This window comes from Drosophila bipectinata, chromosome XR (assembly GCF_030179905.1).
Source record: "Drosophila bipectinata strain 14024-0381.07 chromosome XR, DbipHiC1v2, whole genome shotgun sequence".
In the NCBI taxonomy this organism is placed as follows: domain Eukaryota; kingdom Metazoa; phylum Arthropoda; class Insecta; order Diptera; family Drosophilidae; genus Drosophila; species Drosophila bipectinata.
The window spans coordinates 13,051,156-13,071,124 of NC_091735.1; the positions used below are offsets into that span (position 1 = coordinate 13,051,156).

The following is a 19,969-nucleotide window of genomic DNA, read 5'->3' on the forward strand; positions in this document are numbered from 1 at the left end:
TCACTCTTGTTGAGTAAACTGAATATGCTGGGTTTTCCTAAAGACCTCTTAACGTGGATCCCCAGCTACCTAGATGGAAGGACACAAAGAGTCTTATTTAAAAACATACAGTCCCGTCTGGTCCGTGCTACATCCGGCGTCCCTCAAGGAAGTCATCTTAGCCCGTTATTATTTACGCTTTTTATAAACGACTTGCCCCCTGCTTTAACGAACTCTCTAGTTCTTATGTATGCAGATGATGTAAAGCTTTGTCTTCAGTACAAATCCATCTCTGCCCAATGCAGTCTTCAGTCTGACCTTGATAACTTTCAAAAATGGTGTTAAGCTAATGATCTAATACTTAATGGATCTAAATGCAAACATATGTCTTTTTATCGTTCTTGCCCTCTGCAAGCTACTTATTCTATTAATGGGATTGCCTTAGAAAAATTAACTCAGGTTAATGATCTCGGCATCCTATTAGACATCAAACTTAAATTTGCCGACCATATTTTCTTAATGGTTAATAAGGCTAAAGGAGTCCTTGGTTTTATCAAAAGGTGGTCAAAAGAATTTAATGACCCCTACATAACCAAAACATTATTTATTTCCTTGGTCCGTCCTATACTAGAGTACGGTTCATGTATCTGGAGTCCCCAATATGGAGTACATAAGGTCCGCATAGAATCCGTACAAAAGAACTTTTTAACATTTGCACTTAGAGGTCTATACTGGGATGCAAATCTTCAGCTTCCATCCTACAGTAGCAGACTTTTACTTATAAACTTACCTAGCTTAAAAAATCGTAGGACAATGCTCGGTGTAGTTTTTGTGCATAACCTTATTAACGGGGATGTAGATAGCCAGCATTTACTAACACGCTTAAATTTTAACATTCCTAATAGAGGGGCTGGAAACTTTAGTCCTCTGTTCCTTAGCCGTTGTAGTTCGACATATGCACTGCATGACCCTTTTAGGGTATTATGTTTGAACTACAATAGTCTCTACTCTATTACATCTCTTTCCTGTCCCTCTAATTTAAAATATAGAATTTTAAATTTCCTTACTAACTCCTCTTAGCTTAACAAATTTCAAATAGCTTAATATGTACTAACAAATCGTTTCTGGAGCGCCCCTCGGTCGTCCGGGCCTCTAAGCTTTATGATGAATACAGGAATGCTAGCTGATGCTCTTATTTACGCACAAGCCATTTCCAAATTCTAAAAGACCGCGAAAAAAAAAAAAAAAAAAAATTGTCACGTATTTTAATAGTGGCGCCTCTGCTTATGCCAAATTAAAGACGGCTCAAGGTGATAATTCATTTAGCCTAATTCAAGAAGTGCCTACCCGCTGGAATGGCGGTTCAATATGCTGAAAAGATTTTAGCAACTGAAAAATGAAATCAGCTCAGTTCTGTTAAATACTCCGAAGTCGGAGCAGATGTTAAATGCAGATGAAATAAACCTGCTGACTGACATTTGCGAGCTTTTAAAAATTTTTGACGATGCGACGCATTATGTCTCTGGCGATACAAAGGTGACAATTTCTTTAATAATGCCGGTGGCGTGCAGATTGTACTTAAACCTAGAAAAAATTACAACCGAATTGCAAACCAAAGAAGGACTTGAAGTCTGTGAATTATTAAAGAAAGGAGTTGTAGCTCGATTGTTTCAGTTCGAGACAAGGACGGTACATCCGAGATTTAAGAAGGAGGCCTTTAGAAGTCCTTTCAACGCCGCGGAGGCCATGAAGGCGTTAGAGGATGAGCTAACAATTTCTCCTAAAATCGAAGTAAAGCCAGAAGAACAATCACAAAGAGAGGTCGACGGATTGTCTCTAATTGGGTACGTTAAAGAAAAATGTCAAACTAAAACAAGAGGGTGGACTCAATCTTACCACTTAGGCAGTACACAGAGAAGCCTAGCTCTAGCTCTCTGGATCCTCTTACGTATTGGAAGGTAATTAATAAAAACAATATTTTTCAAATATATAAAATGTTTAAACATATATGTATCCATTTTTTTCAGGGACCGTAAATAATGATTATTGTTGCTATTTTTAAATGAATAAATCAATCACTTCCAATCAACATAGAACAAGCATGACTAGCACGTTTTTATCCTTTAAGGATATTGCTAATATTGTCCTATATCCTTATAAAGGGAACCTAGAGCAGCAATTGACAACAACAACAAAATAAATAGCCAAAAAACGACATTCAAATGCACAACCTCGAAAATGAATTGAGTGAGATAGAATGCTGAGGCGAAAATTAATGAATGAGTGAGTGCGACTGTATAGGTCTCACTCATATAGACAACCCATTTCATACAACGAAAATGGACGCAAAAATTTCTTGCGACAGGCCCCAGCAGGCCCCAGAGCGAATTTTTACTCTCTTTCTTACGCTCATCGTTCGTTCATCTCACGCTCATACTCTCATTAAATGCTTTCTGTTTCAGCGTGACCGAATATGGTATTTTATATACTTTTCGGTAAATAATCAGCTCAGATTTGGCATATTTGTATATTTTTGGTATATTGGTATATAATAGTATTTGCTCGATTTTATGGTATTATCTGTTTAGCCACACTTTTACAAATGCTTGACAACTTTGAAGATTGCATTTTTCATATTGCAAATGATCTTGAAGAGAAATGAGCAAACAACAGTATCGCGATGAGTGGGAGACCATCCCGGAACACACCAAATGGCTATGCAGGAGCGTCAATAAAATGAATGCCTATTGTAAGGCATGAAATTGTGTAATAATGAGCAGACTGGCGTCTATCAAACAACACGCGGCTATACAGAAACACTTGGAGAAAATCAAATTCTTCTGTTCAAAGTCAAAGGTGATCTTCTTATATGCTTTTTTATTTATCACTATTAACTAATATTATATTTTTTTAGATTGATGCGTTTTTCAAAGGCTCAGGCAACACACTTTCTGCCTCCGTGAAGAAGGCAGAATTAATGTTTACTGCAGCGGTCGCTGAGCACAACATTCCCATGCGCGCCATGGATCACTTAAGTGATGTTGTGAACGTGAAACGTGTTGTGAAAACGCCTTTCCTGACAGCGCCATTGCACAAGCGTTTAACTGCAAACGCACAAAAACTGCTTCGTTGGCGTACAACGTTCTGGCGCCTGTAATGAAGGAAAATTTGATTTAAAACATGAGACGGTGCGTTTCTGCTGCTGGAAGGCCTGTGTTTTCTGTTATAATAGACGAATCAACGGATGTTGCGTGCACAAAGGTGTTGGCGTGTGCTGTCATGTTCTTTGACAAAGCTGCTCAAACCAAATTTTTGTTTACAATCGATTTAAAAGGGGAAAAAGCAGACGATGTTTTTGCGGCACTAAATGACGGATTACAAACCAATGGATTCGACATAAACAACATAATTGGATTTGCTGCAGATACCACAAACGTGATGTATGGTGAGCGGAATAGCGTTATGTCTAAAATAAGAGCTGCGAACAAATCATATTTTTTTGTCAAATGCGTTTGCCATTCGTCTGCTCTTGCATCTAGTTATGCTTGCAAACAACTTCCTCGCAACTTGGAACAAACTATCAAAGAAGTTTATAACTATTTTTCTAAAAGTTCAAAGCGTTGACAGAAATTTAAAGAATTTCAAACATTTTTTCAATTCTCCAGCACACAACATTCTCAATCATTATGAACTACGTTGGTTTTCTTTCCATTCGTGTGTGTCACGCATATTAGAACAGTGCCCTCGTCGCATTCTTTCAAGCGTTGTCCACTATTTTTATAAAAAAATGGCTGAATTTTTTAAAAATATTTTAGCTTGTTATATTAAGCAGTGCTATCTTAGCAATACGGATATAAACGCAATAGATCCAACAAAAACTCTCTGCATTTCCTTCAATTAAAAGAAATGTATCTTGGAGTAAAGGTGGCGACTGAACTTACAAATAATAGTTTAGCCAAAGAAGACAAATGAAATTTTTTAAAACGTAGTCAATTATTTTTAATTGAATTATGCGTTCAAATTAAAAAAATATTGCCGTTACAAGATACGTTTCTTAATATGCTTAGTTTTTTAGATCCCAAAGATATCAATAATAATAATAACAAGAAAGGAAAGCTAACTTCGGACGGAGCCGAAGTTTATATACCCTTGCAGTTAAAACCGGATATATATCGCAAACATCGGATATAGTTGGCCGATCCTTATGATTATGATTTATCATAATAAAACCAATTAATTACAATAAAAAATCTAAAAAAAGTCCCAAACTTCTATCTTCAAAAATACGAAAGTTGATGTTTCTACCAAATACCATTTCCGATCGTTCAGTTATATGGCAGCTATAGGATATAGTCGGCCGATCCTAATGAAATTTCGTAGGTCAGATTAACTGACCAAAAATATAATCTGTACCAAATTCCAGCTTTCTATCTTCAAAAACACGAAAGTTGGGTTATTTCCGATCGTTCAGTTATATGGCAGCTATAAGATATAGGCGGCCGATCCTTATGAAATTTGGCATGACGTAATGTTTTGCCAAAAATAGCTCTCATGTCAAATTTGAACTCTCTAACTCTAAAAACACAAAAGTTATACCATTTCCGATCAATCAGTTATATGGCAGCTATAGGATATAGTCAGCCGATCCGGGCCGTTCCGACTTATATACTGCGTGCAAAGGAAAGAAGGGTGTGTGCAAAGTTTCAAGACGATAGCTTTAAAACTGAGAGACTAGTTCGCGTAGAAACAGACAGACGGACAGACAGACGGACAGACAGACGGACAGACAGACGGACAGACAGACGGACAGACGGACAGACGGACATGCTCATATCAACTCAGGAGGTGATCCTGATCAAGAATATATATACTTTATAGGGTCGGAGATGTCTCCTTCACTGCGTTGCACACTTTTGGACAAAATTATAATACCCTCTGCAAGGGTATAAAAACTCATTGCTAAAGTTGTACGAACGTTTTTCTGAGTTTGTTAATGATGCACAGGTGCTAGACAATGAGTATCGTACCATGAAAACAGACGACATTGTAAAAAATCTTGTAGATAAAAGTCTACATTGCGATACATTCTGGTATGAATTGGGCCAAATTAGAGATATAAGCAATTGTTTCAAATATTCAAATATATCGAAGTTTGCGCAATCAATGTTAATTTTGCCAGTGTCAAATGCGTCTTGCGAACGCATATTTTCTCAAAAAAATTTGACAAAAACCAAAATTCGAAACCGGTTTAAAAATGAACATGTGTCAGACATACATTACACATTAAACAAGCATTGTGCGAAAACGGATGCAATAATTTTAAGCCTGATTTAAAAATGATAAATCGAGATGTCGGTGATTGCAATAGCTCTGATGAAGAATCAAATTTAAGAAAAGAAAATGAAAGACTTATAATGTTCTTTTTTTTGTTATTTTATGTTAAATCTTTTATAAAAATATTAAAAAAGTACATGATAATCAAATTAATTTTAAGGAAATTGATAAATTTAAGAATTTGAAACAAAGAATTGTTAAATCTTTTATTAAAATATTCAATAAGTACATGATAATTAAATTACTTTTAAGGAAATTGATAAATTTAAGAATTTGAAACAAAGAACTGATTGAATTGAAATGTGAAATGAAACTTAGAACTTAATTTGTTACAGCATTAAATAAATACATGATACTCCACTTTAAATAAATGATACTCCACTTTTTTAAAACATAATTGTATACGAAATTCAAATATTCAGGCGTTTTAATGGACTTTTTTTATGGTATTTTAGTGGTATATTTTGAAATATGAAATTGTATATTTTAGTACATTTTTGAAGGAAATATGGTATATTTCGATCTGTCCGGCGCGGTCACACTGTTATGTTTCTCAGTCTCGGTACGGAGCTCGATGAAGAAGGTTGGCCTGCGCTTCGGTTGATCCTTGTATGGATGCGTGTCACCAATTCACATACACGGGGGCATGTGTGCGTGCGATTTCGTTTCGAAGCCAGCGCACAAAATTTCGATTTTTCTAACTTTTCAGGCTGTCTACCCTATCAAAATGCGGGTATTCGTTATTTGGTGAAAAAACGAAAGAAATAATATTATATTGTTGTGTTATATTTTTTAATATTTCAGCATACATTATACATTTATTTAGAAATAAGATTAGGTGTTAGTAGTAAAATGTTTTGTATATATGTACATATTTTTACGAATCATTAAAAACAATATACTGAGATCGGAGTAGGGTATATTTCAGTCGACATCACTTAAAACGCCAACTGCTTTTAAGTTTTTGTTGTTCTGCATGAGAACTGTGCTTGCATACCCTACCGATGGATGACTTTTAGGGGAGTGAGCAGACACAAATCTTTACTTTGACTTTTTTCAGTCTGTTTTAATGAATTTTTTTAAATTGAAATTTTGTTAATGTGAAGCTATTTTCTTATTTTCGTCAACTTTAATGTAATCAATGTAACCAATATATTCCAATAATTTTCTTTGCTACAATTTGTTGTAAACATCAATTAAAACAAGAAAGGAAAGCTAACTTCGGGCGGAGCCGAAGTTTATATACCCTTGCAGTTAAAACCGGATATATATCGCAAACATCGGATATAGTTGGCCGATCCTTATGATTACATCATAATAAAACCAATTAATTACAATAAAAAATCTAAAACAAGAAAGGAAAGCTAACTTCGGGCGGAGCCGAAGTTTATATACCTTTGCAGCTAAAACCGGATATATATCGCAAACATCGGATATAGTTGGCCGATCCTTATGAAATTTGGTAGGATGGTTTAAAATATAATCTGTACCAAGTTCCAGCTTTCTATCTTCAAAAACACAAAAGTTGGGTCATTTCCGATCGTTCAGTTATATGGCAGCTATAGGATATAGTCGGCCGATCCTAATGAAATTTGGTAGGTTGGATCAACTAACCAAAAATAGAGTCTGTACTAAATTCCAGCTTTCTATCTTCAAAAACACGAAAGTTGGGTCATTTCCGATCGTTGAGTTATATGGCAGCTATAGGATATAGTCGGCCGATCCTTATGAAATTTGGCATGTCGTATTATTTTGCCAAAAATAGCTCTCATGTCAAATTTGAACTCTCTAACTCTAAAAACACCAAAGTTATACCATTTCCGATCAATCAGTTATATGGCAACTACAGGATATAGTCGGCCGATCCGGGCCGTTCCGACTTATATACTGCGTGCAAAGGAAAGAATGGTGTGTGCAAAGTTTCAAGACGATAGCTTTAGAACTGAGAGACTAGTTTGCGTAGAAACAGACAGACGGACAGACGGACATGCTCATATCAACTCAGGAGGTGATCCTGATCAAGAATATATATACTTTATAGGGTCGGAGATGTCTCCTTCACTGCGTTGCACACTTTTGGACAAAATTATAATACCCTCTGCAAGGGTATAAAAATAAAAAAAAATTTTAATACCTTACCCTCCCCTTAAAAAAGTATCGTTGTAGCGTTGTGTCGCTGTCGCCGATCGAGGTTCGGTAGTATGCACAGGAGGTAGAGAATTAGATGCAGGCAGTTGCGTACCAGAACTTGAAGTGTGTACAAGGCTGAAACTCGTTGCGCCGCAATGGAAGACAACAACAAAAACGATCATGATTTGACATATACTTTATAGGGTCGGAGATGTCTCCTTTACTGCGTTGCACACTTTTGACCAAAATTATAATACCCTCTGCAAGGGTATAAATATATAAATATGTAGAATGGAATCATACATTTATTCAATAAAAAAAAAATTCATAGGCAGTGTCCGAAAAAAAAAAAATTTTTTAATATTTTTATTGCTGTCCGGTCCCATAAAATTTCCTAACTAAAAATTCCTACACCTAGCGTTACCTACTCGAGCGTAACGAGCGGCGACTTTTTTAAAGAACCAAAATATTGAAGGAAATTCTTAAATTAACGACAATAATTTCGATCTCACAATAAACCAAAAAAATAACAAATGCCTGAAAAATTTTAAGCAAAAAAGGTAAACAAGTCCAACAGCTGTTTTCGTGTCTTCACCCTCCCCTAAAAATCATTCCATCGTTAGAGTAGGCATGCACAAGCCTCTTGCAGAACAACAAAAACTTAAAAGTAATCGACGTTTTAAGTGACTCCGACTGAAATATACTCGGACACTTTCTCAGTATATTGATTTTTAATGATTCGTAAAAATATACATATGTATATACAGAAAACATTTTACTACTAACATTTAATCTTATTCATAAATAAATTAAAAATGTATGCTGAAATAATAAAAAATATAATATAAAAAATAATATAATTTCTTTCGTCATTTCATCAAATAACGAATACCCGAATTTTGTTAGGGTACCAAGACTGAAAAGTAAGAAAAATCAAAATGTTGTGCGCTGGCTTCGAAACGAAATAGCACGCACACATATGTACATCCGTGTATGTGAATGTGTGACACGCATACATACAAAGATCAACCGAAGCGCAGGCCAACCTTCTTAATCGCGCTCCGTTTAGAGACTGAGAAACAGAAAATATTTAATGAGAGAATGAGCGTAAGATGAACGAACGATGAGCGTAAGAAATCCGCTCTGGGGCCTGCTGGGGCCTGTCGCAAGCAGTGTTGCCAACTCTTCAGGTAATAAAAATGCTAAACTAACCAATGAAAATAGCTAGAAACCACCAAACAAAATTTAAGATAGCTAAAAATAACACTAGATTTAAAAATCAAAATTTTTATTAGTTATTTAGCATTTTCGTAAGCTCATCAAGTTCGTGAATCGTTTTTTCTTCTGCAGCTGAATTTTTATACGACTCATTCGTTCCAATCTTGTTAAGGCATTCTGCTGGCACTTGATAATCGTGACAGCATTTGTTTGCTCGGCGTAATCCGTATCTACAATCAATATAATTAATGTTATTAATATTATAAAATATTAGTTGAACAAATAAAATACCTTATGTGTAGAATGGCATTCAATGTTTGAATGGCCATTCTATTTCGAAGTTTTGTCTTGACGTTATTCATTTGGCTAAATACCCTTTCCACCTCTGCATTTGACCAAGGCAACGACAGTAGGCTTAGCGCAAATGATGCCAGTGCCAAAAATCTTTTGTTTCCTGCTGCATCTACAAAATTAGACACTTCGGCCAAAAAGCGTGTGGTATCCGTTACATTAGTCCATTTTATAAGGTGGACGTTCTTATATTGAAATAGAATTTCTTCAATATTATCCGGGTCCAGCTTGAAGTGCTCGAGGATATGCACAATTTCAGCCTTTTTGGCACATAATGTCTTTTGGACGGAAAACAAATCAATTTGTTTGAGTATTTCAAAATTGTCCGGCAGTCTAAAAAAAAATCGAAACTTAAGAAAAGAGTATTACAATTGCGTTATAACCATACCTCTGCTTGAGCTCACCAATAAGTGCTATTATAAATTTAATACAATTCGAACGAATATGTTTCTCAATTTCGTCCGAGATATTTTTTTTATATTCCTTTAGTTTAGTCTCAAATGCATATCCTAGATAGCAATCGTACTTAACAAATTGTTCAAAATCGTTTTTCAAAATGTCAACATCAACATTAGAGGGTATTATTTTGCTCTTAAGTGAATTTATGGCAAATACTATATCGTTTAACAATTTGCTGGAGTCTGCCGTGCTTGATTGAAAAACTTTGTTTATGTGCTGCATTTGACTTAACACTGGCTGCAAAAACAGAAGATACAAATGATTGGCGTTTTCATTCAATAATTTGTACAACGTTTGTGCCTTATAGCATTTTTCATTCGTTGCAGCAATGTTAAAGTGAAGTTTCAGCTCAATCCATTGTTGGAGAATTCGGGTAACAGCTGCTTCAATTGATAGCCACCTTGTGTCGCAAACTCGAGGAATTTTGAGCGGATCCTAACAAAAAATACATGTTATTGATTTACAAAAAATAAATATATAAACATAAAATACAATACCACGTTACACATAATACAGATAAACACATGTTAATTAGTTCTCAACAGACAATTATTTTAAAGTCGAACGATACAAACATATAGGTCGTTTTACCTCATCAGAATTAATAAGCTGATACACTTTTTTGTAATCAGATTGTCTTTTTGCGCTTTTGGAAAACCAATTAAATGTTTCACAAACAAGAAACTCTAAGGCCTCGGGTAAAAAATTCTTACAGGCAGTTTTGACCGCCAATTGCAAAGAATGGCACACACATTTAATTAAAATTAAGGACGAAACCATTTTTTTGAGTTCCATTTGTTTAGAACCAACCATTACATTAGCGTTGTCCGTTCTGATCCCAATCAAATTTGCAATATTTAAGTGGTTATCGCTTAGTTCCTGGCACAGGCTCTTTACAATAGTTTTGGAGTCGCCCTCCTCGAGGGAAACTAGGGATAAAAAAGTGGATACCATGACACTCCGTGTTGCACTGAAATAGTTTATTGCCACACCTGTGTACAATGTAATTTAGATTAATTGTGTTTTAAGATGATTAGCATTATAACTTACCAAGTGTCTTGCTAATGCTTATATCCGTACTCTCATCGAGCATCAAGCTGTATTTGGCATCACCGATGTCCTTTCTAAGTAACTTAAAAAGTAATTTTAAAGTTTGGAGCCAAAATATTTTTTATAATGCTTGTGCACTTTGACCTGTGAAGCTTAAGAGCAGCACCATCTTGAAAATTTGTTCTGCACAATAATCCCAAATGGTCAATTGGGCTGACGGAGGAATGAGTGGCAATGTATAAAGACAATGCCGCCTCTTGTTGGGAGGTTTTCACACAGACAGATTTGACAAACGGTATTTTGTTTGTCTGTGGAAAAGCAGACGACGTTGCTTGGCCGTTTTGGCGTGAGCGTGTGAATCGGAAAGTTTTGCATTAATGCTTGATTTGCAATATTTGCAAAAACATTTCCCTTCGTCAGCTGCATCTAACGTCAGCCAATCTTTAAAAATGGGATCTTGCATCCAGGCAAAACGCGGTTTTTGTTTGTATATCTTAGGCATTTCAACTCTCACTCTCGATCACTTAAAACTTTGTGAAATACCATGCTGGTGATGGTATAAAATTCGATACCCTCGCTAACATAGTAAAAAAACGATGAAAATGTATGCTTCTTTGGTATATCGATGGTTTTTTATTATTCAATTGGAAAAATACTGCAAAATATTAAAGTTTGGCATCGCAAAGTTTAAAAATACATGAAGGTGTCAGATGCCATTAAATAGCTAAAATCACGCCAATTTTTCTTAGAAAATAGCTATAATTCCCGCTAGCCGCTAGTTTGCAATGTATCCCGCATTTTGCTTTTGAAAACCGCCAGATCTAGTGGGGAAATAGCTAAATTGGCAACACTGGTCGCAAGAAATTTTTGCGTCCATTTTCGTTGTATGAAATGGGTTGTCTATATGCTGTATGGTTAGTGTATCAACTCAGGAGGTGATCCTGATAATATATATACTTTATAGGGTCGGAGATGTCTCCTTCCCTGCGTTGCACACTTTTGGACAAATTTATAATACCCTCTGCAAGGGTATAATGATGCAAACTGTTTAATGCCAGAGTCGTCAATAATTTTAAGAGGACGGCAGTTCTTAAGAACCCATTCGGTTACAACAGATACGCCCTCGTCTTATGTAGCTTTTTTTACTTCAATAAGAGTAGAGCCGTCAAATTTGTCGGCGGCCGGCGGCGTACAGAATTTTTTCAAATTAAATAAAATTAGTATTTTTGTATTATTTTAGTCTATAACGCCTTTATTAAAATTAATAAGTAAATGAAATAAAAATAAATTAAAATTAAGTAACAAATAAAAATAAAATTATTAGTCTTTTTCCTTGACTTGAATAAGTTTCATTCAGTTTGCGTAAAAACGCTTTTGATTTACAAGCTAATACTTTTTCATATACATAATTAAAATTTAGTTTTCAATTCAGTTCATTTTTATCTCTTCAATTTGTAAATTTAAGTTAAACTTTCTTTGCAAGTGTCGTAATTGTCATGTATGAAAATTACTTTATTTACGTTGTGAGGACTGAGCTGCGACCGTTTCTGCGTAATTGTAAGACCAGCAATAGAAAACACTCGCTCACTTGGAGTGCTCGTTGCAGGAATACATAATACTTTTTGTGCCAGCTTCGAAAGTAAGGGCATTGCAGGTGCCTTTTCCTTCCAAAATGTTAATACGTCTTGGCATGAAGACAAACTTAAAAGTAGATGGCATTCAGCTTCCAAATTGCTATTTTTGGTATTTGTCGAATGCCGTTGAGCAAGCTTTAAGATTTTGCTTGCAGAATGAGACTCTTGCTGCTGATCGCTATCTTGTTCAACTTCTCCAATAAGCTCTTTAAACATTTTTAACAAAAAATCGTTTCTTTTTAAATTTTGTTTCTCGCAATACTCCAACACACAATCAAGTGAGCTGAATCGTGGATCTAATAGGGATGCGCAGACTAGTATATCCGATATCGGGAACCTTGAATCTAATCTATTTTTTATATTGCTTTTCATAACAGTCAAAGCAAGCGGCTCATTGTTCTCAGGTTCTTCCAATATTGAGACGATTTCTGTTCTTATCACTAACGCAAGACTTATTGATGGATACAAATCTCCAGACAAAACGGTGACTGCATCTTTAAATTTTTTTAAGAAGTCGCATAATTTATATAAAAGTTGCGCTTCATTTTCTAATAACATTAAATGAGTCTTATTGCTGCTTGTGAGCAACTTATTTAATGCGGCTCTTTGGCACCCAAGACTGTCTAACATTGATAACACGCTGTGCCACCTTGTTGGGACCGAGTTCTTAAGAGAAACATTTCTCTTGTCCACCAAACTACTTTGCAAGTCATTAGGGTTGTTTATATTCTTGTATGTTTGCAAAGGAACATCATCTAACGGACCAAAATCATCATCATAGTCAACCATTCATTATCTTCGGATGCCAGCAATTCTTTTAAATTGTCGATATTTGACAAAACTTCATTTTGTAGTTCGTCAGCTTGACATCTCAAGACATGTGTCTTAAATCGTAAGGCACTCACAATATTTTTGCACTTCACAATTAAACTTTTTATTTCCGGCTCTGAATTGTAACCATCTACATTTAGCAAATTATGTAGTCCATGTCCAAGGCAGAAGTGGTGTTTTATACACCCCAAATTAATAGCTTTTTTTTATATTGCTGCCTTGATCGGTTACGACATAATTAGATCCCATTTGCAAATTATACATTTGAGTAACTTCTTCCACCTCTGTTAAAATGTTACTTGCCGTGTGTGACAAGTATTTTGTTTCCAGCGTTAAATGCTTCATCTCAAAATTCGTTGACAGAAAATGGAAGGTGAACGTTATATAACTTCTTCTTCTATAGTTATCTGTCCACAAGTCGAAAGTTAAGGCAAAATGTTTTTGTCCAGATACTATCCGTGTAACTGCTCGTAAAATGCATTCATACACATCGTCTAGTGCAGTTGTTGACAGCGTTTTGTAGTGTGGAATGTCAGCAGCAGTTGCCACAACTCTATATTTGGTTAAAAAGTCTTTAAGTCCATTTTGACAAATTATATGAAATGGTAGCAAATCTCTAGCCATCCACAAAGCTAGCTCTCGTCCCAGCGCCCACTTACTATCTTTTGGAGATATAATTGGCGTCGATTTTTTGAAAAAATTTGATATTGATCCACGTGTAGCCAATGAAGTACTCGGACAATCCATATCGCGAATGTTGTGTTCGTTTTTAACGTGCCGAATTAAATTTCCTGTTGAACAGTTCGTGGAATACGACTGAATTTTAGCACTGAAACAATTTACAAGATCTTACTTGAATCTTAAAAAAAGGAACTTAATTACTACCATGAAAAGATTGTTCTTTCGTCTTCTTTTTTCTGCACATCCAAACATAGTCGGCAGAACACCTTGTCCACTTCAATGCATTTATTATCCAATTGTAATGCGCCAAAAAACTCCCAAACTTTGCTCTTTCGATTTAAGTTACAATTATGTTTAATTGTGTATATACTCAGTGGCTGATCCATCTATTTGTTGAGAGAATATTTAATTAATATGTTCCTCACACTAGTAATAGTATTTTAAAACTTACTTTGCTTTTTTTACGCACACACAAAACACAGCTTTAAAATGTAAACTACACCAAACATCTGTTCTAGAGATGGGACATAGGAAGATGGGGGATGAGACAATCTCAACGATTAATACATTTTTTATATGGAGTATTTGGCCATTTTTATGATTTATTTATTTTTTTTTTTAGTTTTATGAAGAATAATATCTTAAAATCGCGCCGGTTCTGCGCCGGTGTTGCACCAGCGGCGCGCCGCGGCGCGCAGTTATTTTCATAATTTGGCGGCGGCGCGTCAAATCAAAAATCGGCGGCGGCGGCGGCGTGGCGCGGCGGCGTATATGTCTAAACCAAACAACGGCATCCAACGAGTGACCCACCGGCGCTAGTAAACTGTCTTTTCAACCAGCTGCCCTCTGCGACAACTTGGGACTGATTCTTGCTGATGCGGAATAAGCAAAAGCCGTCTTGCATTTAATAAAAAACTAATTTACACACAACCTAAAGATAAAACTTAAAAAACGAGGTCTAAAAATACATACAGATTCGTCGGTTTCTTTTTTTATTTGGTTCTCCATATTTTCGTCTTTGTTCTGGAGTTGTCAAAAAAAAGAATGCATCGAAATCCTATGAAACGACTCGAATGATTCAAGTATACAAGACATTGTCAAATGTTTCATTTTACTGTATATTTATTTTGAATTTCACTTGTATTATTTAGGCACCCTTTCAAATTCTCAAGGTCAGCGACACTAGATGGCTGTCCATCGAAAGTGCAGTATCTCGAATCGAGGATCAGTGGGAGGAATTAAAGTTACACTTTGCCTTAGCCTCTAAAAATAAAAGTTGTCACAAAGCAAAAATATTGAATATGCTATTTGAAGATGACAAAAATAGGCTTTATTTTATATTTAAAGTCAATTTTAAAAAATATGCATATTCTGAACAAATTATTTCAAAGCGAGAAGGGCGATTCGTCAAAACTTCTTAATGAAATTATATTGGAAATCAATGCGCAATGAAACCTCATAATTCCTCCCGATGCTAATATTGACATTTTGAAAGATGATTTGGAAGATTGTGCAGTAACCGACTTATATATGGGGTCTTGCCTTTAAGAGGTAATCAAAGACGAATAATATAAAATCAGAGAATATTGTAAAAAATTCATCAAGGCTTTAATTATTCAACTAAGGAAGAGGTAAGCTTTAATTGGATTTTAATAAAATGATATGTATTAATCTGCAGCGTAATTTCAGGCTTCCTCATAATATTGAAGTTGTAAAAAATGGATTTTATTGCCGGTGGCAATTATTTCGTTATTTAATTATTTCGTTGTTGAAACATCTCAAATATGAAAATATTGATGAAATCGTATCCCAATGTGGGAAAATCCACCTAATTAATTGGGAAAACAAAAAAGGAAAGCTAACTTCGGGCGGAGCCGAAGTTGATATACCCTTGCAGTTAAATCCGGATATACATATATCACAAACATCGGATATAGTTGGGGGATCCTTATGAAAATATCATTAAAAAACCAATTACTTACAATAAAATATCTAATAAAAAGTCCCAAGCTTCTATCTCCAAAAATACCAAAGTTGGTATCTCTACCGAATACCATTTCCGATCGTTCAGTTATATGGCAGCTATAAGATAAAGTCGACCGATCGTTATAAAATTTGGTAGGTCAGATTAACTGACGAAATATATACTCTGTACTTAATTCCTATCTTCAAAAACACGAAAGTAGGGTCATTTCCGATCGTTCAGTCAGCTATGTCAGTCAGATAGTCAGATATCATTCAGTCAGATATGTCAGCTATAGGATATTGTCGGCCGATCCTTTTGAAATTTGGCATGTCGTAATGTTTTGCCAAAAATAGCTCTCATGTCAAATTTGAACCCTAACTCTAAAAACACCAAAGTTATACCATTTCCGATCAATCAGTTAGAAGGCAGCTATAGGATATAGTCGGTCGATCCATATGAAATTTGGCATGTAGTATTATTTTGCCAAAAATAGCTCTCGTGTAAAATTTGAACTTTTTTTTTTGGGTTGGAAACACCTCCGACCCTATAAAGTATATATATTCTTAATCAGGATCACCTTCTGATTTGTCCGTCTGTCTGTTTCTACGGAAACTAGTCTCTCAGTTATACTTGAAACTTTGCACACACCCTTCTTTCCTTTGCACGCAGTATATAAGTCAGAACGGCCGGGAAAATCGTATAGCTGCCATATAACTGATTGATCGGAAGTGACCCAACTTTTGTGTTTTTTAAGATAGAAAGCTGGAACTCGGTACAGGTTTTAGATTTGGTCAGTTTATCCGACCTACTAAATTTCATAACGATCGGTCGACTACATCTTATATGTAGCTGCCATATAACTGAACGATCGGAAATGGTATTTGGTAGAAATACCAACATTGAAGATAGAAGTTTTGGACTTTTTTTAGATTTTGTATTTTAATAAATTGGGTTATATTATTCTCATAAGGATCGGCCAACTATATCCGATGTTTGAGATATATATCCGGCTTTAACTGCAAGGGTGTATCAACTTCGGCTCCGCCCGAAGTTAACTTTCCTTTCTTGTTTTATATCAGTTCAGTATGAAAGATACCAGAAAAAAATTAATATCATTTACCATATGTCAAAAATTTGGGCTTTTGACCCAAATCCATCATAGGTGACCCTAACGCTAAATCAATTTCATGGGGTAGCTCCACTAGTGACAGAAAGGGACGCAAAGTAGAACTTGAGACACAAGACGCTAGAATAATTGTGTTGAAATTTGCATCTTCAAATATGCAAAAGCCACATTATTAATTATGCACACCAAAATTTGTTCGTTGTTGTCTTGACATCTATCACGCCTGTTCGTTGATCTCTTGGACTATCGATATTCTCTTTCACTTCCTTTCTGGCATCGAGAGCTTGTGGTACATCAAAAATTTAATTGGGCGTTATTATTTATTCATTGGTGATTGTCTGGTTAATACTTAATTGTATTACTTCTTTATTATTAAATCACAATAGGTTATGGGCCCAGACACAGTTACAATGAATAAATGGTAACGCTTTGATTGTTACAATATAAAAGTGTATAAAAGTGAAAAAAGTTTAAAAGTGTGTGTGTGCATACGAATATGCAATTCTGAAAATGTACATACGGAATGTAAATGAACAACAAGGAGTGATCACTAAATAATAAAGGGAATCTTTAAAGGAATTAAATAATTTTTTTTTATTTTATTATATATTTCCACAGAAAAAAGCACACATGCGTTTAACCAATTCGCCGAGATCTTTCTAGAGACGCTTCGACGAATTTGCTGCAAATCTCCGCGTGGCGGCAAGACTGAGTTACCAGACAGTGCTGCTGTTAAGAAAAATTGTGGCTGTGATAAAGTTGCTGGAAATTGTTGCTGTGAAAAGTTTCTGTAAGTTGTTGCTGTGAAAAGTTGCTAGAAATTGTTCCCATAAAAGATTGCTGGAGACTGTTGCTGAGGAGTGTTGCTAGGTATTTTAAAATACTATTTTTTGATTTGCTGTTGGGTTGTAGAATCACAATGGATAAAGGGAAAAGGAATATCAAACCGTTTGATGGTGATAAATATTCAATTTGGAAGTTTAGAGTGAGAGCGTTGTTAGAAGAGCATGATCTTCTGAAGGTTATAAAGGAAACGCGTGAAGAAATGACTGATGAGATAAAAAAGGCTGAACGAAATGCAAAAGGTTTAATAATAGAATACTTAAGTGATGCGTTTCTATCTTTCACTAATAGTGGGAGCACTGCTAAACAGATTTTTGCAAACTTAGATGCAATTTACGAGAGAAGAAGCTTGGCATCACAACTATCTCTGCGAAAGAAACTTTTAGCCATGAAATTAAAAGGTGACACTTCACTTCTCAATCATTTTAATTCCTTCGACGATCTCATTACTGAACTTATCGCATCAGGAGCAAAATTAGATGACATGGATAAAATATCCCATTTACTTCTAACTCTTCCACCTAGTTATGATGGAGTTATAACGGCAATAGAGACTCTATCGGAAGATAATTTGACATTAGCCTTTGTTAAAACACGACTTCTTGACCAAGAAATAAAGCTTAAGAATATTAGTAAGGATACTAGTATTAAAGTCTTGCAAGCAGTAGGTAAAAAGGAGTTCAAAGATATTAAATTTAAAAATAATCCAATGCAGAAGTTGAAGAAAAAATTGTTCAAGCCAAGTTTCAAAACGAAACCAAAATGTTTTCATTGCGGTAAGCTAGGTCATTTAAAGAAAGATTGTTTCTTTTTGAAAAGACAGCCAAATCAAAATCTGAATGAAAATAAAAGAAAGGAAGGGCAGGCTCAGATGGCAACAGCAGCAACAACCCAACCAGAGCATAGTTTTGCCTTTATGTTGAGAAGTGCAACTTCCAACTCAAAGACAAACGAGGCTGAGTTTATACTTGACTCAGGAGCATCAGACCACCTAATAAATGACACAGCATTGTTCTCCGAATATGATGATTTGGAATCAAATGTGCCCATCGAAATTCCCATCGTGCCCAATTGGACAGTAAAGTATTTACGTCTAAAATTTCAAATAGTGCTGAGTATCGATTACGGCATGAAAGATTAGGTCACATAAGCGTAGGAAAATTTTTAGAAATAAAGCGAAATAGTCTTATGTTGTCCATTCCGATGTTTGTGGCCCAATAACACCCTCCACCATTGATAATAAAAACTACTATGTATCATGCTTTGAATAAAGTACAAAAAAGAAAGGTCAATTAAAGCTACACTGGTTGGATATGAACCAAATGGTTATAAATTGTGGAATGAGGAATCGAAGAAATTTATGACAGCAATAGATGTTGTGGTGGATGAAATAAACATGCTAAAACCAAGAGTTTTACATGGAAAAGATTCGGATGTTCAAAGTAATACTGTTGAACAAAATAATGAATCTTTAACTAAAGAAAATGAAGAGTTGGATTTTTCTTTAGTGGAAAGATCTGTCCTCAATGAATCTGTTCATTCTGAGTTAAATGAACAACTAGATGAAAATTCCACTTGAAACTGGTGATAAATTAAAAGAAAATAAAAAGGAAGAAGAAATCAGACGTGAAAGAATTAAAAGTAAACCCAAATTATCATATCGATTTTTAGAAAGATGTCTAATGAATACTCAAATATGCTTAAATGATATTCCCAATACCTTTGATGAGATTAAGTTTCGTGAGGACAGAACTTTCTGGGAGAATGCTATACAGGATGAACTAAGTCTCATTTTCAAAATAATACTTGGACCTTAGTGCATAAGCCAGATAATAAAAACATAGTTGATTGCAAATGGGTATTTTTTATTAAGCAAGATGAAGTTGGGAACTTAGTAAAGTACAAAGCAAGACTTGTAGCGCGGGGATTCACTCAAGAATATATGACTGATTACGATGAGACATTTGCACCAGTTGCACGAATATCCAGTTTTAGATTTTTGTTGGCCCTTTCAAATCAACATGATTTAATTGTTTTTTAAATTTTAATCATGTCATATAATCATGTTTAATCATTTTAAATTTTTAAATGGAACTCTAAAAGACGAAATCTACATGAATGTTCCAAAAGGCCTGAATCAGTCTTATGAGAAGGATGTTGGTTCGAAGTTTTTGAAAGTGTGTTGAAGGATGTTGGATTTCAAAACTTAGGAGTCGATCGGTGTATTTATATTCTAGATAAGGGAGATATTTCGAGAAATATATATATCCTGTTATATGTGGATGATATAGTAATTGCAACAAACAAATCAGATACAATGTCAGAATTTAAATCTTACCTTCATGATAAGTTTCAAATGACCGATTT

The 19,969-nt window shown here is 35.1% G+C and overlaps 2 long non-coding RNA genes across 2 annotated transcripts; both read left to right on the plus strand.

Annotated features, from left to right (window-relative positions):
* The first annotated feature begins 2,589 nt into the window (after window positions 1–2,589).
* Window positions 2,590–14,422, plus strand: LOC138925524 (uncharacterized). Its single transcript, XR_011441753.1, has 3 exons — window positions 2,590–2,835; window positions 2,894–3,424; window positions 14,290–14,422. It is a non-coding gene; the product is annotated as an uncharacterized lncRNA (long non-coding RNA).
* On the plus strand, window positions 5,883–8,896 carry LOC138925515 (uncharacterized). Its single transcript, XR_011441746.1, has 3 exons — window positions 5,883–5,922; window positions 8,484–8,633; window positions 8,794–8,896. It is a non-coding gene; the product is annotated as an uncharacterized lncRNA (long non-coding RNA).
* Window positions 14,423–19,969: the final 5,547 nt, after the last annotated feature.